This window comes from Triticum urartu, chromosome 4, assembly GCF_003073215.2.
Source record: "Triticum urartu cultivar G1812 chromosome 4, Tu2.1, whole genome shotgun sequence".
NCBI lineage: Eukaryota > Viridiplantae > Streptophyta > Magnoliopsida > Poales > Poaceae > Triticum > Triticum urartu.
Window position 1 is genome coordinate 344332637 of NC_053025.1, and position 8317 is coordinate 344340953.

The window sequence follows — 8317 nt, forward strand, 5'->3', positions numbered from 1 at the left end:
AGGTATTGTATATTATCATCTACACTTTTGTAATCACAAGCTGTGTTTTTCATTTGTGCGCATACATTTTATATCATCTTGGAGTACACTTTGGATACTAATATTACGTTATATGCTCAATGAAGAGTTCATCGATTGATAGCCTATCAATGGTGTTGGATTCTGTGAAGATCTTATATATCGGAATGTTTAGTATTAATCCGAACAAAATTATTGGCTTCTCACGATGCTTTCCATGTCTCGAGAATTTAAAACAAAACAGAAGCTAGCCAACTTGCTCCCACGGTGATCCCTCGATGTCATGCATTCGCGACCGTCGGATCGTCCTCGTTCTGAGCCTGGGCCGTCAGATCTTTACCTTTGGTAAATCTAATATTCACCTGTTGATAAGTTTCTTTAGAGTATGACTGATGGGCTCGTTTCTGACATCTATCGACTGGGTGAAACGTCGCGCAGGTGCGAAAGGATTTTGGCCAATCCTCTCCTCGCGCGCGGCGTGCTTCGAGTGGGTTGTGGAACCCTAGACCCCTTTCCCCAATACCACGGCCGCCTCCATCCTCCCGTGCTCCACCCCGAGCGTGCCCGGGCTCCGCCTCCTCCTCCTCCTCCACCATACCTTCTCTTCTCACTCTTCCTCCTGTCGCAGCCGCCTCCTCTTCTCCCTATCTTCCTCCTCCTCGCCCCACGCGACCCCTCTTGTGCCGCTCGTTCCACTTCGTTGCCGCCATAGATCGAGGAGGACGGCGCGATGACGACCATGATGCATCGGACATCCCAGATCGACGACGCCATGGAAGCCATGAGAGCTGGCCGAGGAAGAGGGGGCAGGGCCGCAGGCCATGAAGGGCATGGCGGCTGCGGGCGGAAGCAGCATGGGTTGAAGGAGCGGCGGATGTGGGCGGGGTCAGAGGTGGGGAAGACTCGTCGGCTGGGCAACAGCAAGCGCCGGTGAGTGCAAGCATGCGTTTCCAGAAGCGTCCTCTCCCGCAAGGACGACGTCGTCGCCCTTGTAGGACCTCCTCCCATCCCTTTTGCTCCCCCTCCCCTGCCTCCTCACCTTGCCGTTGAGTCCGACGCAATGTAAGACAGCCCGCAGGCAAGCTCAAGCTGGAGGCGATGAAATCCCTCTCTTGTGCCAGAATCTAACTTCTTATTTGTGCAGTGTGCTTTTGCTTCTATGTACTGTACCATGGTTGTGCTCTGACCAGATCGTTCCCATTTGTTTTGCAGGTTCTACGATCTGTTGCATCTCTTTTCTTCTCGTTAAGGTTAGCTGCTCTATTTCCTAGGTACACGTGTATTATCGTTTATGTGGGTGCTATCATGGTACTTCGTCTGCTGATCATTTTAATGTTCTGGATCTGGGGTGTGGCTGCAGGAGAGGGGAGGCGGCCAATGAAGGGTAAGATGTGTATTTTTTTTTTCATATTTTTACAGATGATCTTGCTGTTTTGCAACATGTATTGCATTTCCAGGGATTATCCTTTTGCTTATTTAGTATTTCCTATGTTCTCTGAAGATTAATTTTGGCCCATACAGTTTTCGGTGACTGGAAGTCTGAAACTGATGACAGGGCATATTGTTTTGGTTATCGGTGGTTGGAGATATTGTGGCTTGATGTCCCTGGAGCAGTCAGACCCTTCCAAGATAGGTGAGCCTGATTTCTTCTGCAATTCTTCCACCACAGTACATGAAAAGGAATATGTTCTACCTATCGGCACCATTTCTTGTGGAGGATTGGTGCTTCCCCTTTATTTTGTCACACTTTTGTGTCCTTGAGTTCAGAATAGATTCACCTTTGTTCTGATTCTGCGCACAGGTCGAGCGACGGCGAGCACATCCGACGGCAACACACCCGTTCTTTCTCTCCCCATGCCGCCTCCTCCCTTCGGCCCTGATTCATCGGCGCGTGCAGACACCTTTCCTTCTTTGACTTCTCCCCTCTTTTTCGTAAAAGCAAAAAAGAAGCAGGAGCAAAAGGAAAGTGAGCACCATAGAAAGGATGATTATAAGCAAGCGACAAGAACAAGCCAATAGGCATGGCATTTTATGAAAAATGAGCAGAGGTAATGTAATATTGTATTAGTCGAGACTTGAGGGTACTGTCTAAACAAAATGTATACAGTTGGCAAATAATTTAATGTACATACATAGTACATTATGTGATGTATAATGTTCAATTGGCCTCCCAATCATAGTATGGATATTTTCAATATGGGTGGCATTCAGGCTTAGTTAGTTTCCTCTCATTCTTGGCATCAGATGACATCCATAGGTGGGATCCGTTTTCATATTAGTATATAGCCCTACTATTTAAATGGTTCCGATTGAATTTTTATGCTCTGAAATAAATAATTTCTCCAGCACCGGATTTATGTCGTCATGGATATATATTATTGGTCTTTTGGCCAATATATAGGTAAATGCATCGTTACCAACTGCTGGAAAAAAGTTTGTATTCAGCATGGCCAATCTAAATAGATGAGCGATGGAGATGGATATTTCTATGCTTTTTTAGAAGATGCTCTGAAGTTAATTGTTTGTGATGCTTATTTGTAATGCGTTTTTTGAAATAAAATTGGTTCTTCGCTGTGATTTTTTTAGACCTAGGTTCGTACATTATTGATGCGTGCATTGCTTATGAAGAACACAGCCGCAGCTGATGTATTCATGTGTCGTCCCTTCATATGGTACTATATTTAAATGTTCCTGGCCACTGCAGCTGCTACTTATCAACTTATAAACATTTGGTTTGCTCATGTGTCTTAGAACAACTTTTTTAGCACCTGTATGTGAAATAACAAGCATAGCATTCTCATTTATAGGACATTTATTATTTTCACTTTCATGTTAGAATGACTTTTGTTGTGCTATTTAAAACAACTGTGTTGATCTCAATAACACAGGGATACATAGAGCTAGCCAGTGCAAGCTTCTGGTTTGGTTGTTGTAAACATAATAAGGTCCCTACCATATGTGAAAAGAAGGAAATGTTGGTGTTAGCTGATGCACCACTTTCCTTTCATGATGTTATAGTTTGAATGGTTGCTCATGGGTTTTGTCTCGTGCAGAGACCAGGCGTGGGACTAGTGCTTGGTAGCAGCAGCGATTCCTTCAGGCATTTCGATTCCAGTAACCACAAGTTCTAGGGAAGATGTATGTTTCCTACTAAAGGGTTTGAGTTTGAGAGGCACAGAAGAAGTTACAAGTGTTGCAGCTTATTTGGCTTTATAGTGACATGTATCGGCAAACGATTGTTATATTCAGTATGCTAGGGTGTGTCCTATTTATCATGCAGATTCTGTATTAGGTGCTCGATAGAGGTAACAAAAGCTAACAGAGATCAGAATATATTTTTACTTATATTTTTGTCTTTCTTTTAGTTCTGTGTAGTCTTTATTTACCATGTAATGATTAGTTTGAATGCTTATAGTGGTGATACTTTCCCTATAAATTTGTTGGGTAGATTATAATTCCGTTACTTGATTTAGGATAGTATATGGTTCTATGATACAGGATTTAGAGGAACATATATGGGATTTAGTTTTTCAGGTCACACCTGTCCCATATTCTTTTACTTTCCCTATTGATTTTAGCTTGCAATTGAGTAAGATGCAGGTTGGGAATTCTCCCTTGTGTGTCAGAATCTGAAGTATTTGACCATTTGGGTTCACTTCTATCATGTTTTGTATCCTTCCTCTATTTTAAGATTTACTAGGCACATGCAGGTTAGTTGTTGTTTCAAACATGTCAATGAAAGGTAATAATGTTAAAATTGGTTCCCCAAGGGCCAAGGTGGTGATGATTACTTTGTGCTTCTTTTCCTACTTGTTCTAAAAATGATCCTTCTGGGTGATGTTGATTTAGGTTTTTGTGGTCGTGTCATACACCAATTACCGTTGAGATGGGTAATGGTATGGGAATGGGCTCCAAGGATGTGAAAATGGTCTGGAAGACAGAGTTAGCAGCGACATGTGTCCTCAAGTAATTTCTTGCCAAAGGTATGCTATAGATACAACCAGCTTCAGAGACATGCCTAGGTAGCTCTCCTATACGGGTTCTTGTTGATCTTTGTTGGTTAAAATATGCGTTGCTGTGACCTTGAGAACATTTTTTTATCTTATTACTGCAGTTTTGTTTTTTCACTCAAACATATAGTGGTTAGTGTTGTTAATCCATACATAGCCGTATTTGTAGGTTGATGTTATCATATCTTTCATTCAATATCTTGTGCAAAGTTACATGCGTATTTTTCTTTCTTTAGGCCGTCCACCCGTTTGATTTCTGGACCCATATTTTAATGGTTCTCTTGCAGGTGATGTGAAGGTTAGCTACTGTGATCAAGGAAATAACATGTATCTGTGTGGTTTGTTCCTGCTGTTGATCGGTCGTTGCTGCATTTGAGGTATGTTGTGCCCGGTGCTACTTAATGCTATATAAAACCTATAGCTGTACATAAAACGCCTTGATATGCAAATAACCCAGTTAAAATAAATGGGTTGCGCCATCTAGCATTACATGACGACATGCCAAACACTTTGCCACCTAGGATAGTCTATATTTGTATTTCATTCAGTTATCTCATATTTCCAGTAAAAAAAACTCTTCGCTTTGGGGTTTTGGAATAATCTTCAGGAAGTTGGTGACAAGTTAGTAGAACTTATAGAAATGCCGCTTTCATTAGACAATGACATGCCAAAGACGCCACTGCCTAAGGTAGTCTTTGGACTTAAGCTATGTACAATAACAAGATTTGTCGCTTCAGTTTTTAGAATAATCATTGATAAGTTGGTTAAGAATTAGAGCTAAAGTTACGCTCATGAGTAGTATTTGTTGTACAAACATCCAGTTAATTCTTGAGATACAATAGAAACACTATATTAGTACTACTTTAGTCAAATACATTGTCCACTGGTTGTTGTAGTGAAATGTCGCTCTAGCTATTAATTTACAGAATTGTAGAAAATAGCCCCTACGGAATTACAAAGAGCGAGAATAAGGAAGCTGGCAAACTTAGTGCTCCATGGTATTTCAGTAGAAAGGAAATAGAAGAGAATTCTCCGTCTAAGAGGGATGACATTGATTTAAAGAAAGAGACTTACCTTCGGAAATCGTATTTGCACTTATCTACAAGATTTGGGGATGCGGCTCAAAGTGTAAGATATTTTATGTCCTTCTATGCATTTATCGATACTGTAGCCTGTTGGCTGACTGTCCCTTACTTATCCAAAAACATTGAGTTCTGCTACTTACCCAACCAGATGTTAAATATTTCAAAATGCGTCTTTATATTGACATTGTATCGTAATTGCTTCTCCTGATGTGTTTTTGTTTTACACCAGCATATATTTGGTCCAGAGATATTCAATTGTTTGTCTGATAAGATAATATTTTACTTCTTTATGCAGCACTCTTATGGCAAGCACATTTTTTCTGGATGAACTGCTGGTTGGTTTTTTTCTCCATAAATACGATAAATTATCATATCATATGAAATGTTAAGATATACTGAAAATATGCCCTGTATGATGGTGGTCTGGCATTTTAGAATTGTTTTGGGCAATTCATGTTTGTATGCATTTTTTCTTTTGGCCCTTGAAGGCATCTTTAATAGTTTGCAATTGCGATAGAAATTGCTGTGCTCGTATCTTTAGTTTTTATTACAATTGGTCGAGCTACAACGAGTGCGTCTGATTCCAACTCATCAAGGTGAGCTCCCTCTTTTATTCTTCTCAGGTAATGAGGCGTCAGTGTAGGCCCAATCTTTTTGTTTGTTGCTTTGAAGAGTGTTGTCATGTTGTGGAAAGGCAACATGTGCTTGATATGTGGAGTTGGTGTTGAGCCTGGCGGTAGTAGACAGGGAAGGCACCCATCTCACTTGATCTTGAGAGTTGATTCATATCTTTTTTCTTGACCTGATTGAGTTCCTGTATATGCAAGGATAAAGAAGAATGGGCATTGTCGTGGTTGTTGCTTAAGGTGTTGGTCAGGAGCTGATTGCCGGGACTGATGACAAGAACGGAGAGCAGGATGAGTATGTCAACATGATGTTCCTTGATGTTGGCCTTCTTTTATAAAGTTCACATGCAACTCTCCTCCATGGTTAGAAATAACTAATTTAAACATTTTGTTTCTTTGGTGGTTACTCATTTCTCTTACCGTTGTTGTATCAAAACAATTGTATTTTCGTTGATGGCCACTTGGGCTCATTTTCGAGGAGAATGAGATGTGGAATAAACTACTCTAAAACGGTTGGTTCCCTTAAGACAATTTATTAGCTAACTAATTTTGGCTGCTGGTGCACATGATACAATTGTGCTCTGTTGTTGCCATCTTGCATTTTATGTGAGCTTAAACAGACAATCAATTAAACTTTTACTAAGTTCTTACCGTATGTATTTGCTCAAACACAGTTACTAAAAAAATTCAAATATTTTTAGCAAGTACATGGTTTTAAATGGGACTCGGTGCCATTTAGCGCGATGGGCAGTGTTATAGAAATATAATTTTTTGGTGCAACAGTTATACACTCTTTTTTCAAGCTTGGATTTCACAATGTGATAGACATTTTCAAAAGAGTATGGTTTAATATATGGGTTTTCTACAACGAGTATTGAATATGTCCTTGCAAAAGAAACTATTTTCATCCACAACATGTTTTTAGCGGCGCAACGGATAAGAAATCGCACTGGTCTGTGGCTGAGGAAATGCCTCTGTCACCCAACTGAGGAACCGAGAAAGAAATGAAGGGGATAGACATTCTCTGCTGGATCCGTCCACTGCTGCTTCATATTCAACTCGGTCCACAGGCATCGCTCTATGTGGGTTGGGCTAAATAACATATGATCTATCCTAATACCTCCTCATCCCTATATCTATGTATGTTCACAACAAAGACATGCTTTTTCCTTAGGTTTCTTATCTTTTTCCTTTTTTTTTCAGGTATGGACTATCATAATACCTTTCGATTCCTATATCTCCGTATATACACAACAGACATGTTTTTTTCTTAGGTTTTTTTTATCTTTTTCCTTTTTTTTTGCAGGAAAAAGATGCACGGTCAGGTTTCTCATCATGATAACCATGTTTTCAAACTTGCTAAAAAAATACAACCATGCCAACTTTACTCTCTCATCATAGTGGTCATATTTTCAAACTGAACATATTCATATTATGCAAAGTTTCCCTTTTCCTAGACTACTATTTAACAACGTAATAAACATGTTTAAAAAATAGCATGATTTAGTTGAAGGTTTTTGCAGCATGAAACTATTTTCATCGACAACATGTCTTCAGCAGGTCTCTGCGCCATTTGGCGGAACGGGTCAACTAGTTTTTATATAGAGGTGATTCTTTCATGCACATTGAAAGCTCATATATATTGTACTAGAATTACCGTTCGGCTGTCGCTCTATCGACATACTCTTTTTTTAAACATTAACTATTTTCAATCTTCATGTCTACGTAGGCAGCAACACATGGAGAAAATCATAACCAATTGGTGGTGTAATAAGCACCGGGATTTTCTCAGTTCTCATGACATTCATTTGAGGACAATAACGATGGAAGGTTATGCATCCAATCAGGCAAACAGAGACTTCGTCACATTCTTCCTATTGAATGCGAGGTTACTATTGTCCATGGGGCTTAAGTTTTTCAACAAGAAATTTCTCACAGATGGATATGTTGGACAGCAAAAAAAGAAGATTCGGGTCGACAAATGGGCTTATGAACGTGCTCGGCTTCTATTTACAACAACTTGTCGTCATATGCGAGTAAACTTTTTGGCATAGGATGTTGATTTTATGGATCACACCGACCCATTTATTTGTGACTGCCAAAAATAGTGGTTGGGTTAGATGTTATTGCCATGTGTGTTCAGTCTGGATTTTGTCTAAACCTGATGAACAATTAATCCTTGGGCTTTTGTACTGTTTATAAGCTTGAGTTAGATATTGTTGCCCTTTTCAACTCGGCTGCGACTGTCATATTTTATTTGAAACAAGGCAAATGGCTTGTCATTTCCTTATAAAGATAGAAATATTGTAACAAATCCTAATCAAGGGAAATAACATCACTCTCGCCGGCTGCTTGAGCTCGCTGTGCATTACATAACCCAAGTGATTAGCCCCCACCCGCACACACAAACTTATTTTGAACTAGCACACCAAATGGGATGTACATTTTCATATGAAAGGCTGCATGGCCTTGACAGATTTGGATTCTGACATTTGGGACCCACGAGGAAAACGCCTATCCAAGGTGGTGTCCACTTACTAGTCAACAAACGATTCTGCCTACCAGCCGTTGGATTGAC

General features: G+C 40.2%; 1 long non-coding RNA gene across 12 annotated transcripts; it reads left to right on the forward strand.

Annotated features, from left to right (window-relative positions):
- The first annotated feature begins 462 nt into the window (after nt 1–462).
- Nucleotides 463–7971, forward strand: LOC125551634. 12 transcript variants are annotated; one of them, XR_007302972.1, is made up of 10 exons: nt 463–948; nt 1231–1268; nt 1379–1402; nt 1574–1651; nt 1820–2066; nt 3072–4001; nt 4316–6821; nt 7046–7059; nt 7300–7346; nt 7469–7971. It is a non-coding gene; the product is annotated as an uncharacterized LOC125551634 (long non-coding RNA). The 12 variants fall into 12 exon arrangements; XR_007302978.1 differs by having other exon boundaries at nt 465–948; nt 4316–6034; XR_007302975.1 differs by lacking the exon at nt 7046–7059 and having other exon boundaries at nt 465–948; nt 4316–6034; nt 7263–7346.
- Nucleotides 7972–8317: the final 346 nt, after the last annotated feature.